General features: G+C 37.4%; 1 long non-coding RNA gene and 1 other non-coding gene across 2 annotated transcripts in view; one reads left to right on the top strand and one right to left on the bottom strand.

Moving 5' to 3' along the window:
- The window catches only part of LOC122238739, a 128,713-nt gene that overhangs the window by 71,315 nt on the left and 34,560 nt on the right, over positions 1-22,838 (bottom strand). Inside the window, exon 3 of the long non-coding RNA XR_006217869.1 lies at positions 16,453-16,508. This is a non-coding gene — a long non-coding RNA (uncharacterized LOC122238739). The remainder of the gene's footprint in view (positions 1-16,452; positions 16,509-22,838) is intronic.
- LOC122238997 lies at positions 15,004-15,110 on the top strand. Its single transcript, XR_006218118.1, has one exon. It is a non-coding gene; the product is annotated as a U6 spliceosomal RNA (small nuclear RNA).

Below are 22,838 nucleotides of genomic sequence, written 5' to 3'. Positions count from 1 at the left end.
AATTTATATTTCACCAACAGTGCACAAGGGTTCCCTTTTCTCTACATCTTTGCCAATACTTGTTATTTCTTTTCTACCCCTTTCTGATTGATTGTTTGGTTTTGGTTTTTAGGTTTTTTGCTCTTGAGTTGTATGAGTTCTTTATATATTTTGAATATTAATTCCTTATCATAGATATGCTTTGCAAATATCTTCTTCCATTTGGTAGGCTGCTTAGAGCATCTTTTTTTTTAACAGTCTATTTAAAAAAAAAGTCTTTATAAAAGAAAGCAACAATAAGCTCCCTACCTTCTTTAAAATTAAGTCTATGAGATACTATATAAACAAACTCAATAACAGTGCCATTTTCTTAATTTTCAATGTGTATAACTTGAGTTTTATCTGATTTTTGGTATTAGCATTCTTACATTCTGTGAACTTCTTACCATATGGCATGTTTCCTTGGTGAGAGTTTATTACACCTCTAGACTTGTTTGATTCGCTTTTCAAAATTTGAAGGAAAACTCATTTAAAACAAAGGTGGAAGAAAGTAGAGAAAACCATTATTTAATAAGCAAAGTATTATTTAATAAGCCACTTCTCTTTTTCTGCTTCTGAAGGCCCAACATTGCAAGTAAAGCGCCATTCGAGCTCACTGCTATGGAAACAACAGACTTTGGCTGGAGATTCACAGACCACCTCGTGGCCACTACTGCTCTACATTGACCCAAATTCTTCTCCTTCCTGAGCACACAGCTAGATGGCATTACCATGCTCATTCCCCTGCTACTTAGGGCCACGGCTGCATGACTGGATCCCCTTTCGTGATTCTATACTACAGTTCAGGCTGAAGCATTAATGTGATCCCCTCTTACCTCATTTTCTGGCTGGATGTAGAGAAGCCATTAAAAGACTCAGAGGTCCTAAGATGATGGATGAATGCTGGATTACTGAATGACCACAAAATAGGCTGCTCGCTGATCCACTCTACATCACATGTTTAGCAATTGAGATTTGGGAGTTTATTACAATAATCATTGTTACTTATCTCAGGTAAAATACTACCAGAAATGGCGTCCTCCAGGGGGTAACTGGCACATAGTCCTATCAACAGCATATCCTTTGATAGCCTCCATATATCTGGAAAGAGTACATGTAAAATATATATATTGCACAGCATCAAGAAAAGCTGCCTTTCATCTGTTTTACTCAATGACTACCACAGCATGACAGAAGTAAACTAAGGCTTCCCAGAACCAAGGAACAAGTTCTTAAACAGAAGTTGAAATGACTTGGAATGCAGTTGTTTAGTGAATAAAAGCTTTTGTTCATTCTTTAAATAAAGTATAAGCTTAACTGCCCCCTTTTACTCCTAATGCATCTAAGAAGTATAGGTAATAAATCTAATAAGCATTTCTGAATCTGTCTTCATTGAACAAAAAAAATCTTCCAAAGACTTCTCTGAATATCACTACTACACGATGTCATATTTCCTCTTAAAACTGTAAAATAAATCCATCCACACATATTTTTTTGAGTGTCTATTATGTCCAAAGCACTGAGATAATCCTGTGAAGGAAGAAAAGGAGAATATATGGAGCCTCCAATCCCTCCATAATTCGAATGGTGTTTTTAATATTGTCACATATATACCTATGGTGATCAAGAGAGATCTTGGATGTAGGATGTAGGCGAAGGTAGGTGAGACAGAAATGGGATGATGAAGGAGTGAAAACTGAAGGGATAATGAAGACGATGGAGGACCAGCTACTAACAAATGAAGGAATTAACCAGAGAGAAATTCTGAGTTGTGGAAGTTCCCCCCTCCCCACATCAATACAGGTATCATCCAGTTCTGTGGCTCCTAAACACTCCAGCCTTAAAGTTTCTAGACAGATTATTACCTAGCTCGATGACTGCTGAAGTGAGACCAAGGCTTAGACCAAGGCTGAGTTTACAGGCTGAGGATCCTGGGAACAGTCCTGTGAAGGAACCCAGGTTTAGGTGTTCTTGGAAGACAGAAAGGGAACTCAGCCTCTGATTCCTTACACCTTCCGACAGCACTACATAGATCAAGGTTTACATCTGTAGTTCTACAGCTTAGGAGTTGCTGATGTTTATAGAAGTCATTTCACTGCTCTGAACCTCTAATCTCCTCAGCTGTAAAATGGGAATGATAAAGGATATGTATCATAGGGTTATTAGAACTAAATCATATGAGATGATATATGTAAAGGACACAGCAATGCTTGGTGCACAGTAAGCACTCCAGAAATGGTAGCTGTTTTATTATTTCTGTGCCTCATATATGTAAGATCCAAGGTTCTAAAAGAAAAAAAATTATTTAATTTCATTTCATCTAATCCTTTCAACCAGCCAGAAAATTAAAAACAAAGAACTCCTGGGGCACCTGGGCGGCTCAGTTGGCTGAGCGTCTGACTTTGACTCAGGTCATGATCTCAAGGTTCACAAGTTCAAGCCCCGTGTCAGGTTCTGTGCTGACAGCTCAGAGCCTGGAACCGGCTTCAAATTCTGTATCTCTCTCTCTCTCTCTCTCTCTCTCTCTCTGCCCCTCCCCTGCTAGTATTCTGTCTGTCTCTCTCTCTCTCAAAAATAAATAAAACATTAAAAAAAAAAAAACCTCCTCCATGATCCAAATAACCTAATTATGAACTAATCTAATGAATGCTCTGAGAACACTTTTAAATGCAGTGACATACTTTAAAGACCTAACAAAGGCTTTCATAATTTCCCTAAACTGTATGGCAGAGGTGAAATTATTTTCCCTCTATTTTATGGTCATTACAAAATAACCTGACTCAATGAAGGAAGAGATTCCAGAGGTTGCCTTTGGTGGCCTGAAATAAGTTTGTTGAACAAAGAGCACATCATTTTAGCTAGAAATTAATTGTTGGCTTCCAATCAACTAAGTAAGAGAACATGTTAACCTTTTAGCTGCTGCAATTTTGGGAAGCATGTGTGTCTGTGCAGGGAGAGACCATCCAAGGTAGTGGGAAGATGGCGGGGTATGGCATTCAGAAGGTTCAGAGCAATGGCTAATTATCAGTCATCCTGGGAATACTTAGTCTTTGTGGACTAGAATGGCTGTCCCTGCAGTTAGGAACTGATATCTTGCTTATCTTATCTTGCTTATCTTGCCTCATATAACTGATAATAAAGGGAATAACTGATAACAAAGGGAAGTGAATTTAGAACTCCTGGTATTCATCTGCAAAGTAATCCTGACCCTTCTCTTACTCTTTCTAGAAGATCCTTGCACGATAAAGTCCATGAGACCCACCCCAATGGCTAAAGAAGTCCATGAATTTTAAAAAATAAATTGAAATTTAAAATTATTACTGTTGGGGCACCTGGGTGCCTCAGTCGGTTGAGCGTCCGACTTTGGCTTAGTCATGATCTCACAGCTTGTGAGTTTGAGCCCCGGGTCAGGCTCTGTGCTGACAGCTCAGGGCCTGGAGCCAGCTTCAGATTCCGTGTCTCCCTCTCTCCCTGCCCCTCCCTTGCTCAGCTCTGTCTCTGTCTCCTTCAAAAATAAATAAACATTAAAAAATTTTTAAATTATTACTGTCAATTATTCATGAACAAAACTTGTTCTTTGTGAGCTGTATCTGTCAGATTATTACCCTGAGATGAAAGACTTCTTATATTCAGTAGGTGTCCAGTTTTCCCAACAGTACATAGGCAGACAGTTCATGGAGAATACAGTTACATTTTACTAGTTTCTAAATAAAGTCAAAAGGATAGACTCCTCTTACACAAACCCCCTAAAATATATTAGCTATTTCTTACCTTGGGGCTCAGTTTTCTCCTCTGAAAAGTAAAGGAGTAGAAGTAGACAATGTTTGAAGTTTCCAAATGTAAGATTCTGAATCATGGAGGCTTTCAAAATAATCCAGTCAAACCTAATGCTAGAATTCCCACTACAACACCTATCTGATCATTTCCATTGAAAGAAAATTTACTGCCTCCTGGAGCAGCCCAATCAAGCTGCCAACAACTATTTTCATTGGAAGATTCTTTCTTCTATGAAGTCGAAATCTATTTCTCTGAAAATTTTCACATATAGATCATGAAAACTGAATATTGTGATCATACCTCTCTCTCTCTAGGCTTACTATATTGAACTTAACAACTTCCTTATAAAGAAAGTATATATATGTAATATAACCTTTGTATATTGCGATAGCTGAAGAGTAGAAACATCACTTCTTAAGTTATGTGTCCTTGAACTACATTCTCTGTAGTTAAATATCTACTTTCTTTATACCTATACTTTCTACATCCTCTATGCTTGTATGTTCTACTCTCCATATTCTACTTTCCAACAAGTGTAACAACAATCATCAGATGCTCTGAAGCACATTCATGCTTATTACAATACAGATTAAACATCCATACAAACTCCTGCATTTGCATGTGGATTTCAGATAAATATGCTTTACGAATAAGTGAATAAGTGAAGGATACATGGCATATGCAAAATTCGTAAAGAATGATCTTCAAATATTTTGATAGCACTGTCAAATTGATTTAAGCATAGTATTACCGCAAGTACTTGTACTAATATCTTTGAAACTTCATCACATTGAACATGTGGGAGAGATAAGTCAGGTTTTAGGCTAATGAGTCTTATCTGGTTAAACTCTAAATAAAAATGTATTCATTTTTGTTTACTCTTACTTGCTACATCTCATAGGCATCTACAACACTCCTATAAATGTTGGAATCCAAATCCTTCTTCATATTAATCATAAAGTAATCTTTTCTTAAGGAATTGGGATTTGTCTAATTGTTTCTATACTTTCAAATCAACATTAAATTATCTTATAAATTCAGAAATAGCTGAACAATTTGTTGAATATCTTGATTCTAGAGAGCACAGACTGAGCACAGCAACATGCATATACACATTTAATATATATTTTTTCAGATTACTAATAAAGTGAGGAGTTGCATTTGTATTCCTAGTGGGTACTGGTAACACACCTAAGCACTTAACCTTGACTGAGAAATTTAAAAGTATTTATGAGCGCCTACAAGGTAAAAGGTACTGCCTAGGCAAAGCAATAAAATAAACTTTGCTATGAACATTGTGTTTTAGTTTTCTCATTCGTAAAATGGAAGTAACACCACCAAATTCTTGTGCCTGATAAGGTGTGGGTAGCCGCCAGAGGAGGAAAAAGCATTCGAAAGAATACTGAAAACCCTAGAAAGTATCGTATAGACATTAAATTAGTTATGATTACTGTGGCTACCTATGTAAGCACCATTGTTATTTGCATATTAACCCAAATGTCTAATTCTCATATTTAAAAAAAAAAAACCAATCAAGCTAAAGTTTTCTAAAGGACAAATTTTCTCAAGACATTTTAGAATTTCCTGCTTATTTCACTTCTAGCCAAAAGTAGTGCAAAAACAGCCACTCTTGTAATTCTTTCACACCTCTGTTTCCAATCCTGGCCAGACTCTCAAATACGAAAAAGATGTGTTAAGATAGGGGAAAAGTTCAGTGGGTGCTACAAAACTCTAAAACAAACTCTGGAACAAAAGTGATGGTAGCAATTTTGGGGCACTCAGTTTGTACTCCTTCCATCTACTGAGATGGTCAATCGCCCTAATTTCTAGACTTTAGATGATTAAACATTTTAATTGCCTATCATGTTTTCCTTATATTTGTAACCCTGATTTCCGGCACTGAAATTGTCTATCTGCCTAAGGCAATGGAACATACAGGAACATTCAAGCCTTGCAGGACTTGAAAACAACCTGATGGCTACACATCTAACATTCAGTAACTTGAGTAATAGAAGCACTTGATAACAAATTGTGTTTTATTTATTTCCACTAACACCCACTCTAACAAGAATTCACAAGAGGATCAATCAGGAGAGTCTGGAAAGGGGAAGAGGGCCATCTTGTTCTGATGGAACAATTTCCAAGTTCATTGATTTCCCTCCAGTTTGCACTAAGATCTTGGAGTGATAAAGGAGTTTATGTCCATCTTCTTCGGCTAAAGAGAGAGGGCTTTATGAGATGGACAAAGGATAGGATAGAGAATAATACCAGTGGAAAAAAATAGAAGCCATGATGGTAAAATATACCCACAAACAAAATGGGAACTAATATTCAGGTAGATTAATTTTAGGTGTTTTGATGATGTCATTCTTTTAAGGGCCATTAGAAGTCACTGAGTTATTTAAAGAGAAATGTTAGAAGGATTTAGGGGAACTAAAAACCCGCAGTTTCCAGGAAACATAAAGCATGTGTCTACACTGCCATGCCTTTAAGTGTATAACTAAAGGAAGAAAGCTTCAGTGCTTTTCTAGTCATGACAGCCAGGACTCCTATGCTTTATTTTTTATTTATGTATTTTTTTACCTAAAAGAATAAAAACAACAACAGTGAAATGAAAACCACCAAGTTCAATTCCATGGGCCAAATCCTAAAAATAGGTCAGACCCAGCTTTCTTACGGAAAGAAATACAAAGTAAGAAAAAAAAAAAAAAAAGATTGGAACTGCTTTTCAAAGTTGTCTGAATTTAATGCCAAGCCCACAAGGCAGCTTGGTTTTTAGGGTCTCTAGTGAGTTGGGTTAAGCTCTATACAGTCACCAGTGTCCATGTTCATGATGCTGGGACGTAATAGAAAAAAAAGGCTATTAAAAAGTACACATGCTTAGTTCTCGATACGAATGTTTACACATATAATTTCAGTTATTACAGGAAAAGTTCATAGCTGTAGTTTAGAATTGCATATGTTAGTTCTGCAGAAAGTCATACATGAAATGGTAGGACTAAACATATAAAACAGTTCACACTCTGCATATTGAATATGGCCTTCATTATGTTTTTCTGCATGTATCATAAGGACCATGGTTTAAAATAATCCAGCATTTATTTTACATCTGTGTCCCACACAGATATATATAATAGGGAACACTTTAGGATTGTGATTCAGAATTTTTCTTCATTATCACAGCATCATTCATAATCCCCTTTAGTTTAGAATATACTCCATGATAGAGATTTACGTTACGGTAGTTTCCCAAATGGATCAACTCAGCCATAATTTTCATAAAGATGATACATCACTCGAGATCAAGAGAAAGGGCTCAGAAGTCTCATGTTCTACATGCATTTTCCTCCTAGTTGCACCTTTCAGCAAATACTTATTGAGTATCTACAACCATGCCATGAGCTACACTGGACACAAAAATAAACAAGGAAATTGGCATGCGTTCGTGGAAAAAACCTAAAATAACTTATGTAGCATGCTTAGCTCACTGCTTGGCACAGAATAAGCCCTCAGGAAGTGCTAGCTACTGCAGCAATGACAGCACCAGTGAAGACCCTCCTACATATGAAAACATTTCAAAATTGCTGTGCTTTCGCTTTTCACAATGTATTGTACTATTAATTTCACTTTTAAGAGCAACAAGCTTTCTTCCTGCCAGGCAAAAGGGGCCAGACAAATGTACAAAAACATACAATACAATGAGTAACGTGATCAGAATGGTAAAAACAACGCATTATGGTCACTCAAAATAGGCTGTGGAAATGAGGAAAGATTATCTTCTCATGGGAGTTAGTATTTGATCTGGGTTTTGAAAGATGGGAGGTGGTTCAGTATGAGAGCTCAGCTAGATTACAGATTACATAAAGGGAGTTGTCAGGCAATGTAGTGACTAATCTTAAATGCCAGGCTAAGAGTTCATTTTAGATTTTATTCACCAAGGAACAGGGAGTGAGTAAAAGTATTTGAACAGGGAGTAAAATATACGTATACGTGTCTACATACATGCATGTGTGTGCGTGCGTGTGTGTAAAAGTGCAACACTACATTACTCCAAAATACTTTTTTCCTTCCTGGTCAGTAATTTACATTCTAGGAGATAATGGTCTGGCTGCAGAGGACAAGCTAGAGGAGCTGGAGGTACATAGGAGGCTCTCTGAGGTCAGGCACTGTGTCATAGTGTGTGGTAGGCCTCAAATGGGAGGAGGCTGAGTGACAACTTGGACACTGTAACTCCTGGAAGAGAATAAGCCTCAGGAGACCTTTGGATACACTCAGAACAGGCTGGACGAAACCTTTGGAGCCTGCCTGCTCAGGTCCCACGAGAAATGCCTGATTTCTTCGGGAGCATCTGCACAGGAAGCATTGTAGCAGAAGATTAAAATGCTACCTGCTCTAGACACTGGCAGAGAGCTCCTGCTTAGATCTGGAGGGATGAGGAAACAGAAAGGTCTCCTGTCTTCATCTTAAGAGTCAGATGATTTGGGGTGCCTGGGAGGCTCAGTTGATTGAGCATCCAACTCTTGATTCCGGCTCAGGTCACGATCTCAGCATTCATGAGATCAAGCCGGATGAATCTTTTTCTACTGCTTGGTGTACTAGTTTCCTAGGACTGCTGTAACAAACTAGGTGAGTTAACACAACAGAAGTTTATTCTCTCAAAGTTCTGGAGGCTAGAATTCCAAAATTAAAGTATTGGCTGTACCACACTCTTTTGAAGGCTTTGGGGAAATAATCCTTCCTAAGCACTTCTAACTTCTGCCGATTGCTGGCAATCCTTGGTGTTCTTTGGCTTATGATACGTCACTCCAATCTTTGCCTCTGCCTTTACATGGCCTTCTCTACTGTGTGTGTGTGTGTGTGTGTGTGTGTGTGTGTGTGTGTGTACAAATGCCCCTCTTCCTATATAGATACCAGCCATTAGATTACGGCCCACACTAATCTACTATGACTCCATCTTAACTTGATTATACCTGTAAAGGCTCTATTACCAAATATAGTCATATTCACAGGTTCCAGAGATTGGGACTTCAACATATCTTTTTGGGGAACACAATTCAACCCATAATAGTTGGCTTATTGATTCCTGAAGAGAATAATGGCTGTCTCTGATCTAGTGACCTAATATCTTAACTGAGGATTTACAGAGCCATGAGCATTCAGGATTCCAGGAGGTGGGGACACAAAACTCCACAACTGCCTGGAAAAAAAATCAGCCTGAACCTCCCAACACTTCTGACCTCCCCATGATAAACTGTCCAAGAGTCAAGCCTCAAAAAGGAGGAAAGCTATAATTAGAAGTGAAATTCACCTTAAGTGATGAAATTCAGGGCAAGCCCATCCTGTTTTATAGCTCTGTTTACCTCAATCCTCCTCCCCCTCACCCCCGACCAGGAGGTACACCCCCTGGCCATTTCTCATTGCTCAGACTCAGCTGGAAAGTTCTCAAAAGCTTATGCAAGTACACAGGTGGGAGGGCTCTGGAGAACGCATGATATTAATGCTTACCTGCAAGAGTGGATGTTGTTAAGCTATTTGTTCTGAACTAGCCAAAAGAAATGCACCAGAAGGGACTGTTAGGACCAGTACTGACCTGCACATAAATAGAAATGTTGCTGATTTCTACTTTATGCTTTCATTCAATACAAAATCTTAAGAAGAACAACAAAAACTCTACATTTTTCTCTAAACTAAAAAAAGCCAGTGAAATTTTACTATTGGTTTTTAATTGCCAGCTCAGAATCAAAATCTTAACATGTTAGAGATTCAACATATGGGTGAGAGTATTACAGGAATAGATTTTAACTCTATCCTTAGGATGTGCTTATATTTCCACTGATTACTAATGACAGCTGATGGGATTTATCACAACTGTAATAAATCCTTTGTTTAGTAACTTGTAAAAGTTATTTGTTTCAAGGCTTCTTACCTTACTAAGTGCTAACTATCATAAATATTGGGTCTCTACCTATTTCACTTGTTTCTATGTTCCCAGTATGGTTCTCATTAGAAGTTAAACAAATATTTGGGTAATGATTATAGGCCAAAAGGGCTACCTTCACAGGGAAATGGAAAAGAAGCCCCAATAAGTCATTCTACAATTATGGACTTTGTCATTACATGGATGATACAGGACTACTGAGCTGGGAAATTGTTGACTTTAAAGACAGTCAAAGAGTTGACTTCATCTTTATCTCATATAAAATTATGGCACGAAGTCCAATGTCCAGCACCAATTTAGAACAAAAACTTGCTCATATTTTGAATTCAAATCCAAACTTTTTTTAAAAAAGTGATAAACTCTGGGGCACCTGGGTGGCTCAGTCGTTTGAGCGTCCAACTTCAGCTCAGGTCATGATCTCACGGTTCGTGAGTTCGAGCCCCACGTCAGGCTCTGTGCAGACAGCTTGGAGCCTGGAGCCTGATTCGGATTCTGTGTCTCCCTCTCTCTCTCTCTGCTCCTCCCCAGCTTGCACTCTGTCTCTCCCTCTCTCAAAAATAAATAAACATTTAATTTTTTTTAAGGTGATAAAATCTATATTCATGTGAGTTTACAGAAAGTTCTCAATTGATACACTAATTAGAAATATCACAAATTAGAAACCAGAAAAGACCCAAATAGCCAAAGCAATCTTGAAAAAGAAAACCAAAGCAGGAGGCATCACAATCCCAGACTTCAAGCTATACTACAAAGCTGTAATCATCAAGACAGTATGGTACTAGCACGAGAACAGACACTCAGATCAATGGAACAGAATAGAGAACCCACAAATGGACACACAAACACATGGCCACCTAATCTTTGACAAAGCAGGAAAGAATATCCAATGGAATAAAGACAGTCTCTTCAGCAAGTGGTGCTGGGAAAACTGGACAGCGACATGCAAAAGAATGAACCTGGACCACTTTCTTACACCATACACAAAAAGAAACTCAAAGTGGATGAAAGACCTAAATGTAAGACAGGAAGCCATCAAAATCCTCCAGGAGAAAGCAGGCAGAAACCTCTTTGATCTTGGCCACAGCAACTTCTTACTCAACATGTCTCCAAAGGCAAGGGAAACAAAAGCAAAAATGAACTACTGAGACCTTATCAAAATAAAAAGCTTATGCACAGCAAAGGAAACAATCAGCAAAACTAAAAGGTAACCGAGAGAATGAGAGAAGATATTTGCAAACAACATATCAGATAAAGGGTTAGTATCCAAAATCTATAAAGAACTTATCAAATTCAACACCCAAAAAACAAATAATCCAGTGAAGAAATGGGCAAAAGACATGAAAAGACACTTCTCCAAAGAAGACATCCAGATGGCCAACCGACACATGAAAAAATGCTCAACATCACTCATCATCAAGGAAATACAAATCAAAACCACAATGAGATATCACCTCACACCTGTCAGAATGGCTAACATGAACAACTTAGGCAACAACAGATGTTGGCAAGGATGCAGAGAAAGAGGATCTCTTTAGCATTGTTGGTGGGAATGCAAGCTGGTGCGGCCACTCTGGAAAACAGTATGGAGGTTCCTCAAGCAACTAAAAATAGAACTACCCTACGACACAGCAATTTCACAGTTAGGCATTTATCCAAGGGATTCAGATGTGCTGTTTCGAAGGGACACATGCACCCCCATGTTTATAGCAGCACTGTCAACAATAGCCAAAGTATGGAAAGAGACCAAATGTCCATCGATGGATGAATGGATAAAGAAGATGTGGTATATACATACAATGGAGTATTAGTCGGCAATCAAAAAGAATGAAATCTTGCCATTTGCAACTATGTGGATGGAACTGGAGGGTATTATGCTAAGTGAAATTAGTCAGAGAAAGACAAAAATCATATGACTTCACTCATATGAGGACTTTAAGAGACAAAACAGATGAACATAAGGGAAGGGAAACAAAAATAATATCAAAACAGGGAGGGGGACAAAACAGAAGAGACTCATAAATATGGAGAACAAACTAAGGGTTACTGGAGGGGTTATGGGAGGGGGGATGGGCTAAATGGGTAAGGGGCACTAAGGAATCTACTCCTGAAATCATTGCTGCACTATATGCTAACTAATTTGGATGTAAATTTAAAAAAATAAAAAATAAAATTAAAAAAAGAAAATGTATATGCTGATAAAAAAAGAAATATCACAAATTAATCCACTCTACTATAGCCCGTCATTTGAATACTGTTAAGAATTAGCATGATTTTATTTTTAGTTTTGTATTTTATTTTACCTGTACTTGCTATTCCTCCCCTTAAAATAGATTACCATGTCTTCTAGTTCAGGGGTCTACAGCCAACATGGACATACTAATTTTTCATAGCTTTATTCATTAAAACTAGTGACTATTTGTGCTTTCACTGTACAATTCTTTTAACTTCCCTGTATGTTTAAGATTTTTCATAAAAATATTTTGAGAAAAACTGAATTAGAAAAGAAGTAGGTATGGGTCACTTATTGTCACTGAATAGATAGCAGGTACTTACTTAAAAATTTTATATGTTAATGAAATTTCTAGATATGTACTTTTAAACTCTTACTTTCACATTTATCAGCACACTCTACCACTTAATAGCTCTGTAATCCCTGGGCAAATAATTTCTCTGAGTGTCTTCTGTAACACAAGAATATGCCACACGTCCAAAGGTAGTGGGTTGGGTCAAATGACACCTTGGTACAATTTGAAGTAATTTCCTGATTAATGTTAATAGACAGAAGTAGACTATACAACTCCAACTGCCTTAATTTGTTAACAGATATAAGCTTGTGTGCACGTGTGTGTGTGTGTGTGTGTGTGTGTTGACCTACAGGAAATTGCTATTTTTATACTCAGAAATTGTCAAATATCAGAAGTTTTCTATGGTCCAGTCTAATACATGCTGATATTTATAATACAACTTCTACCAGATATTCTATTTATTCAACGTGCACTTACTGGGCACATACTTTATGTCAGCCACGAGCCTCCTTGTACATCAGATACAAAGAGGAAGAGTCCCCACACTAGAGAAGCATATAGTACAGTCTCGTTTTCCCAAGGTCTGTGATCTAACATCACTGTTAGTGATGCTTATCACATGCCATAGAAACACAGAGGACAGACCACTGCATCATTGAAGAAGACTTCACTGAAGACATAATAGAAGTCTCCCAGAAAAGTGAAAGAAAGGTAAGGACACTCAGGGACCACTGTGAGATGGCATGTAGGTATGAAAGGATTTGTCTTGTGAGGGAATAGTGAGAAGCTCAGTGTAATAGAAGCCTGTAAGGCGGATGTATGAGGGATCTGAGGCAGGAGGTGAAGATTGGATCATAGTGTAAAGGTCATGCTAAGGACCTTTTATCTTATTTACAATGTCATTATCAGCTTTGATTTTGAAAAATATTAATTTTAGATAGACAATGTGGATGATACACTACAATTGGGAGAAGCAAGTCTCTAGGTGACAAGACAGAAAGCTGTTGCAAATGAAAGCCAGTAGGAGGGTGGAAAAGAGAGGCTCGATTCACAGAGATTTCTGGCAATAGAACTGACAAGATTTGGTAACAATACCAAATATATCTTTAATCAAATTTGGGAATTTCCTCAAATCTTTTTTCTGCATTGTTTTCTCTAGATCTCTTTTCAGACTCCACTCATATTCATGTTAGACCTGATATTGTCCTACAAGTGACAGTTCATCTTCATTCATTTTTATTTTAAATATTTTTCCTCTTTGTTATTTAGATTGAAGAATTGCTATTATCTATCTTCAAGTTCATTGGTTCTTTCCGCCATCTTCAGTTTGCTCTTAAACCCATCCAGTAGGGTTTCTTTTTCCTTTCAGATATTGTCTTTTTTAGTTCTATATTTCCCATTTGGTTCTTTTTTTGAGTTTCTATTTCTCTGTTGAAATTTTCACTACTGACTTATTGTGATCATATTTTTCTTTACATTTTTATATAGTTGTAACAGCTGCTTTAAAATCTGATCTGCTAATTCCAATTTCTCCGAGTAATTCTCTATTGGTGACCTTTGCTCTTCAGTATGGGTATCACTTCCCTGTTTTCCTCATGTATTTAGTCATTTCATTTTGCAACAGGAGTCTTGTAGAGAATATGTTACATTTCTGGAGCATACTGATGTGATGTTTTGCTTGTTTTAGCAGGAAGATACCTTGGCAACTTAAACTCCAAATTCTGTTTGCCCTGCAGTGGTCAGCAGCTGAACTCTCTGTTCAATCCTTTCAATCTTAGATGGCTGTTCCCTACCACACATGCATACCTCAGAGGTCAACCAGATATTGGACAGAGCCAACATGCAGAATGTGGGCTCTCCTGTGTCTCTCTCCTTTCTGGGATTTTCACCCTCACTCTCCAGTTGCTACAGTAACCCTGAATACAGTGCAGACTCGAGCTGCCTTCAGGTGACAAGCATTAAATATGGGAAGTTCACCAAACACTATTCTCTGTTTCCAAGTACCAATGCTTCTTCAGTTTCTGCCTACCTTTTTCTGTCCTCCAGCAGCTTGAGAGAGTTGGAAAAAAATATATACTCACACACACACACGTGTGTGTATGTACCTGTATGTGTGTATAAAGTTATATGTATATTGTGTGGGTATGTATATAATTGTTATCACTGGAATGTTGATCTGATCTGAGCTACTCTGCCTTTACCAAGAGAACCCTTACCTAATATAAGATTAGATGTATTCTCTGTTTAGAAAGTACCTAGGGGAAAAAATCAGTAAGTAAGAAAGTCCTCAAATGAAAACTGAAATATATTAAGAAGAATAACCCAAAAGAAAAATGAGCAAAAGAATGAACAAACATTTTACAGAGGGGGAAACACAAATGGTCGATAAACATATAAAAAGTGATCAACTCTAGCAATAGTCAAGTAGCTTCAAATTAAGATAACAATATTATATCTATTTTTAACAAAAATTAAGACGACTAACAAAACCAACATGTGGATCGATGGGAATGTGTATACAGTGCTAATGGGAAGATAAAATTGTACCCCAGCAAATAACTTGATACTCTTGAAAAGTTAATCATTTGCTATTCCATTCCAAGATATACACAATATACATACAACCTCAAAAATCTCTTTGTGCATCAGGAGTACTAGAATGTTCAGGGAAGCATGTTTCACAATAACATAAAAAAAAAACCCAGGGAAACCAAATGTCCACTTACAAAAGAGTAGACAAATTTTGTGCTTGCTTCAGCAGCACACATACTAAAATTGGAACGATACAGAGAAGATTAGCATGGACCCTGTGCAAGGATGACACACAAATTTGTGAAGCGTTCCATATTTTAAAAAAAGACTAGACAAATTTTGATACATTCTCAAAGTTCATATTACACAGCAATGAAAAGAATGACCTATCACCAGACAATAATATGTATTATCTTAGAAACCGTACCAAGTAGAAAAAGACTAGATATATACATTATGAAATCATTTTTATAAAGTTCAAAAAAAGGAACTAAATAATATTTCAATTCACATGGCTACACAGAAAAGTTAATTTTTTAAAGAGTGATTAATGAAAAATTCAGCATAGAGGTCATCACTGGGCAAGAAACAGGACATGAATAAATAAAGAATAAAAAGGTATTGGTATTTTTCTCATTCTTAAGGAGGGGATGGGTTCACAGGCATTCCTTTGAAAATATGCTTCATAAATTATTCATATTTACATATAATCTTTTGTATGCATAAAGTAAAATATTAAAATGTAGAAGGGGCTGAAAATGAAGAAAGCTTGGAAAAGGATGAATAAAAGCTTAGTAGCAGGAAGGATATCTTGTTGTCATGTTTTTAGCTGAGTAAATACTAGTTAGCTAAATATATTTTTTGTAAATCTCAACTTAGACATTTAAATAATTAGGTAATCAGATGTCTTTTAAAATTAACATATTTTTTGGAGTAGCAAGGCTTTCAAAAGTCATATTTGTGTCAAAAAAAAAATGACATTCTGAGTATTCCAACATAGTAATTGTATAAAACATATCTTTTTTTTGGTGAACTGATTTTGACTTCAACTTTCTATACACATGTCCTGGTGCTTGTAAATACACTTAGTACTAAAGCTTATTATTTAGATTGGTCCTCCCCTTTAGTCTGCAACTAGTTTGATAGCATATACTAAGCAACTATTGTTATTGAGGCAGAGAATATTAAAATTCATCATTCCCAAATGAGGTTTCTGAGATAAGTTCTCTCCTATCCCAAAATCTTGTCTAAACTAATATGTGCTTTTTCTTTTCAAGATGTGGGTCATTTTGAAAGAAGTGTTTTTTATAAGAAAACCATGTATGATTAATGCTAATTTGAAAAGTTACCCTAAAATTCTGTGGTCTTCTGAACATCACATGATGAAAAAAAAGCTATTTGGGATTGTACTGTAGGCTTCCCAAAAAGGCCAAGGAGTCTTTTTCTAGTGATGTTATAGAGTTCATCTTGAAAGCAGCTGGGAATATTTGGGGAAATAGTCACAATTTAGAATGTAGTTAGATTCTTAGTCATCACGGTAAAGAACATACCAGACAACAATCAAAATGCTAGGCTTTCTCAGACCAAGGATGGAAAGTGACTTGCAAATCTAGAAAAGATTTCCAGAGGGGAAAACAATTCTTACTTGTTTCTTCTACTTACCAAGTATGTTTTAAGTTCCAATGGGTTGGTTTCTCCAGTCTGGTGATACTAGAACACTGAAAAATAAAAGTATAAGGGATTAAGAGCAGGGAAAAGTTGAGATCCTTCCTATTCAAGTGTGGTTTGCTGACCAGATGGGATTCTGGTTGAAATTCAGCATCTTGGGGCCACCCAGACTTTCTGAGTCAAAATCTTCATTTCCACAAGACCCCCCACATGATTGATGTGCACACTAATTAATATAGACTAGGTTTATTTCAAATAAACTTACATAAAAATCACTTGCTTTTCTTCAGGTTATTATGTTCCACGGAAATGCTTATGAATAATAAGGAAAGCCTAGAGAGAGATGTTGCTATTTCCTTTTAATCTCTCTTCTAACTAAAAAAAACAAATGATTATTATATCTTCTTTCCTGGCTATTAGTTTTCGTGAACTGGGAAAGCTAGAAAAGCAGGTATTTCCCTTAGGATGAAGGACACACACGAGATCTTCAAGGGCTAAATACTAAGCTAGAATTATTGTTCTGTTGAAAATTCTTTCCTGTTGTTTTTTTTTTTTCTTTTGAGTTAAAAAAAAAAGACCAAAAAGCCACCTCTTTATCTCAGTAGACATTAACCTTCCAATGCAGGAAGGATGAGTTAAGAAGAATTGCAAGTACCCAGTTAAGATACTGCCATCAGAGTTTACAGGCAACATGAAACTAAAAGTTTTTTACTTAGAAACTAGCCTTTTCTTAATTTCTGTATGTAATCTGCCAGCAAATCGTGGCAGTTCTAGGTCAGCTGTACGATTGGCAGCTGTGCTCCATTTCTTCTGAAAGGCTTATCCAAATCAGCATTGTCTCTCTCCTGAGCCAGAGCAACAGCCTTCTAACCAACTGGTCCCCCTCTAGCCCCTCTTACCTCCCTCAAGTCCTTCCCAGAGAGCAGTCAGGGGGGCCTCTGTAAATGCAAATCAGACCATCCCCTTCATGGTTCAGGCCTTCCATACCTCCTGTGCAACAGCCCAGTGAACCCTACATGGAAAGGCCCCTGCCTTCCTCACCACACGGTATCCCCCTGCCTCCCCATGGTGAACCCACACCAGCTTCAATCCTCCGTTTCTGGCCCTTTCCTGCCAGGGTCTCTGCACCTCCTCCTCTCTCTTCACCCCACCACGCTCTGTCTCATTCTATATTTCAACTCAAAGGTCACCTCTACAGAGAGGCCTCTCGTGGCCTGGCCACCTCTCCTGAAATAGCACCTGTCTCCCATACCCTGTCGCTCTATCACTCACTGTTTCTCTCCTAGTATCCTATAATATAAACTGTAATGATCTTGTTGATGGGTTCTCCTGCTTCTTGCCTGTCTCCCTGACTAGGCTTTGTGGTTCATAAACATAGGGACTGGCCTATCTTTCTCACTGGTCCATCACTAGCACCCAGCACAGTACCTGGCACACAGAGGTGCCTAGTAAACACGTGATGAATGAAACAGGGAGTGAAATTAAAGGAATTAACATAAAGGTATGGTTCTTAGATGGTTACTAAACATATATTGTAGTTCATTATTTCCTTGTAACTTTGTTCAAACAGAAAAAAAAAACCTTAAATATATCCCAGTGATATCACTGAACTATAAGTCATCATTAATATCACCTTGATGTGGGTGGGGCACCTGGGTGGCTCAGTCAGTTAAGGGTCCGACGTCAGCTCAGGTCATGATCTCACAATTTGTAGGTTTGAGCCCTGCATTGGGCACTGTGCTGACAGCTCAGAACCCAGAGCCTGCTTCAGATTCTGTATCTCCCTTTCTCTCTGCCCCTCCCCTACTCGTGCTATCTCTCTCTCTCTCTCTCTCTCTCTCTCTCACTCTCTCTCTCTCTCAAAAATAAACAAACATTGAAAAAATTTTTCAGCCAGTCCATACTTATAATCCATAGACATTGTGGCCACTCGACTGGGGAGAATATACTGGTCACCCAAGTTATCCAGCCCAAATCACCTTGTATACTGCCCACAAGTATTTTCCTAAGAATCATATCTAATGTCACACTGACAGAAGACACAGTTGTCTACCCAATCCATTTTCCCCTCTCCCTTCCTAACAGACCTGTATTGTATTTGGAACATAAATGTGCCCAGACAACACTTCTCAGCCTACCCTGCAGTCAGGTGAGTCAGTTCTGGCCAAAGAGACAGAAACTTAAATCTTCAGAGAAAATTTTGCATTCTTGATAAGGATTCCAATAATTGATTGCTCTAGGATACTCCCTCCTGCTACCAACCTGGAACGTGAACATGGTGGCTGGAGCTGCAGCAGCCCCCCACTCAACCATGAGGAAAATATGAAGACAATTACAGAGATCTTGCTCTGGATAGCCACAAGACACTGAACCCAAACCAGCAACTTCTTACCTTCAAATTTCTTGGTGAGAAAACACACATGATTTTGTCTAATCTATTGTTTTACCAGATTTTCTGATATATTCTGCTACTTTAAAACCTGTGGTGAGTCTTTACTGACTACAAGCTAAAGTCCAGACTTATTTCTACAGAACCCAGGAGTTTCTGCAGTCTTATCCAAGCCCTGTTCAGCCGTCTCATCCCATTCTTCGGCCATGTTTTCCTAGACTCCCTCAACTACCTGCCCCCACCAAGGCTCTCTAAACTTTAAATGAGTATGAACATCTCACCTTTCCCTATTACATCATCTCACCTTTCCTCCCCTTATTCTCTCCATGACAAGCAGAAACATCTTTTAAGAACCAGTTCAAGCATCCTTCCCTCTGCAAGCCTTACACATCTGTCTGAGGCAGAGTTCTTGCTCCTTCTTTTATGCCTCTCAGTGCCATTACACTAGGGCCTGTGCCCTAACTGTCCTGTTATGCACCTGTTCCCTCTGGTCTGTGAGACATTGGCCTGGTATCTCATTCATCTCTGCATCTTGATTAAAACACCTAACGCTCCATTGGTTACCATCCCCCTAAAAATCATTCACCAAATAAAGGAAAGAATGTCCTTCAGCCCATAGGTACTGTTTTGAAACAGTATATCTTACTGTGTCTCTCCATGAATAATTTATTTTTAAGCACCTACTGTGTGCCAGACTCTATACTGAGCACTAAAGATGAAGCACTGAACAAAGTAGACAAAATTCTGTCCCTGTGTAGTCAATTCCTCTATTGAAAAACTTACACCAATCGAGTACAAATCAGTTAAAGGGCATTGCAACATATCAGCTGTAAGCAGTAATAAGTCATGAAGGCAGAGTTGATTATACATACCAGAGCAGTAAGAGAATGCAAAACATATCATTTAGAAAATAAAAGAGAAATTTACGGCTGCCTCATCAGAATGTTAAGAAAAAAATAAGCAATAATTTGTTTTCCACTGTTTATGCTGGATCTAGTTACTACTAAGAAATACAAGAATACAAGTAAAATGAAATAGAAATACTTCTCAGATACATGCACATTGATGTTTCTTACATGATTGTTATATTAAAATAGTCAAAATTTGGAAGTAATCTAAATATTCCTCAATAGGCGATCCATAAATAAAATATGGTAATTTCATACTACAGAATATTACACAGCCATTGAAACAATGAGGAAGCCTTATAGCTATTGCTGTAGAAAAAAGAAAAAAAAAAACCCTCCAAGATATATTACCAAAAGAGAAAACAAGCCACAGAATAGTATATACTGCAGAAGGAAGAACGAAAAGGAGGGAGGAAGGGAATCAGGGATGAAAACTGACACAAGAAAAAAGAAAACTGAATAGCACTGATTCTGTGAAAGAAATTAAATTTGTAATTCCTTTCTCAGGAAAAAAACACCAGGCCCGGTTTTCATCCTTGATTCCTATGAAACATTTCAGGAAAAAAGAATACCAATCTTCCAGAGAAAAGAAACAAGGAAATACTTACAATCTCATTTTATGTGGACAGCATGTTGACATCAACATCTGATAAGAATTTTAGAAGAAAGAAATACAAGAACAAGCCATCCTTTCCCATAAAACATAGTTATAAAAATCATACACACAATATAAACAAATTAAATCCAGTGGTATAAAAAAAGTAAAACACCACAACCAAGATTGACTCCCCCTAGAAATTCACAGGCAATTTAATATTTGAAACCTACTCCATCAAGATAAAAAAAAAAACTTCTGCACAGTGAAGGAAACAATCAACAAAACTAAAAGGCAACCTTCAGAATGGAAGAAGATATTTGCAAGTGACATATCTGATAAAGGGTTAGTATCCAAAATCTCTTAAGAATTTATCAAGCTCAACCCCCAAAAAATAATTCAGTGAAAAAATAGGCTGAAGATATGAATAGACATTTTTCCAAAGAAGACATCCAGATGATTAACAGACACGTGAAAAGATGCTCAACATCACTCATCATCAGGGAAATGCACATCAAAACCACCTCATATCTGTCAGAATGGCTAAATTTAAAATGAGATATCACCTCATACCTGTCAGAATGGCTAAATTTAAAAACACAGGAAACAACAGATGTTGGTGAGGATGTGGAGAAAGGGAAACCCTTTTACACTGTTGGGGGAAATGCATACCGGTGCAGCCACTGTGGAAAACAGTATGGAGTCTCCTCCAAAAGTTAAAAACAGAGCTACCCTATGACCTAGCAATTGCATTACTAGGTAGTTATCCAAAGGATTCAAAAATACTGATTTGAAGGGGCACGTGCACCCCAATGTTTATAGAAGTATTATCAACAATAGCCAAATTATACAAAGAGCCCAAGTGTCCGTTGGCTCGTGAATGGATAAAGAAAAAATGTGGTGTATGTCTATACAATGGAATATTAGCCATCAAAAAGAATGAAATCTTGCCTTTTGCAGTGATGTGGATGGAGCTAGAGTGTATGATGCTAAGTGAAATAAGTCAGTCAGAGAAAGACAAATACTATAAGATTTCACTCATATGTAGAATTTAAGAAACAAAGCCGATGAACATAGGGGAAAGAAAAAAAGGAGCGAGAGACGCAAACCATAAAATGTACTCTTAACAACAGAAAATAAATTGAGGGGAGGTGGGCAGGCGGATGGGCTAAATGGGTGATGGGTACTAAGGAGGGTACTTGTGATAAGCACTGGGTGCTTTATGTAAGTGATGAATGACTAAAATCTAGTCCTGAAACTAATATTACACTATATGTTAGCCTACCAGAATTTAAATAAAAACTTGAATCAAACAAAATATAAAATAAAATAATAAAAAAGAAACCTACTAGTAAAATTCAGCAAACTCACAGGGAAAAAATAAAATTCATATAACCACTTCAAAAGATCCAGAAAAAAAAATCATTTGATGAAAGTCAGTATTCATTCTTGGTAGAAAAAAAACTCTTAACAAATTAGGAATACAGAGGAACTTTCTTAATCTGGTAAAGACAGCTACAGGAACAAAACAAATCGACAGAGAACCATATATCATATCATAGAAATTCAAAGTGAAATATAAAAAGCCTAACCCACGTCCTACCCTCATTGCCCTGAATATAATAAACTATAAAATTGATAAACCAAATCAGACAGAGCTGAGAAGTACCAACAGAGATGTTCTAACATAAATGGCTGATATGTGTAGGTAATGACCAACTGACTAGGTATTCCAAAAGTGTTGTTGCATTCTTTAATTAAATATGCTCTGGAATTCTAATCATTCTGCTCAGAAATCAGGGCAGTTCAATTTCAATTTGCCCAGTAAATGATGGGCGCCTGGGTGGCTCAGTTGGTCAAGTGTCAGACCCTTGGTTTCAGCTCAGGTTATGATCTCACGTTGTGGGATCGAGCCCAGCGTCCAGCTCTGTGCTGGGCACGGAGCCTGCTTAGGATTCTCTCTCCCTCTCCCTCTGCCCCTCCCCGACTTGTGCCTGAGCCCGCTCTTTCCCTCTCTCTCTCTCTCTCTCCCTAAAAAAATAATACATAAAAAATAGAAGATAAATTTGGTCCAGTAAATTGAATGCAAAAGTTGAAACACGGCAATAGCAAATATGTAGATTTCTTTCTTGCATATTTGTACTCTTTCTCCCCTCGTCTTGAATTTCTACTCTTAGATGCATCTAAGAATTTAATTCTGTATTCTTAGTTGCATGTTACTGCTGACTTATTTGTTTTCTTTGTAAGTTACTTCAAGTCAGTAGTGGAATGAACCTCTAAATAAATATGTAAAAACACAAAAAATGTTTAAAGTAGGATTCTGCTAACAAAGTCATTCTTCTTAAAGCCTTAATTTTTCCTATTGTGAGAAAAAATATCTAAATAACACCAGATCCTAAAACACATTGTTGTTTACCATTTAAAAATAGTTATTATTTTTTTTAAAAATTCAAAAGGCTCTCAAAATGTAGATAGTTGAATTATCGAT

Source organism: Panthera tigris, chromosome B2 (assembly GCF_018350195.1).
Source record: "Panthera tigris isolate Pti1 chromosome B2, P.tigris_Pti1_mat1.1, whole genome shotgun sequence".
Lineage (NCBI taxonomy): Eukaryota > Metazoa > Chordata > Mammalia > Carnivora > Felidae > Panthera > Panthera tigris.
This window is presented reverse-complemented; position numbering and strand designations above follow the sequence as displayed.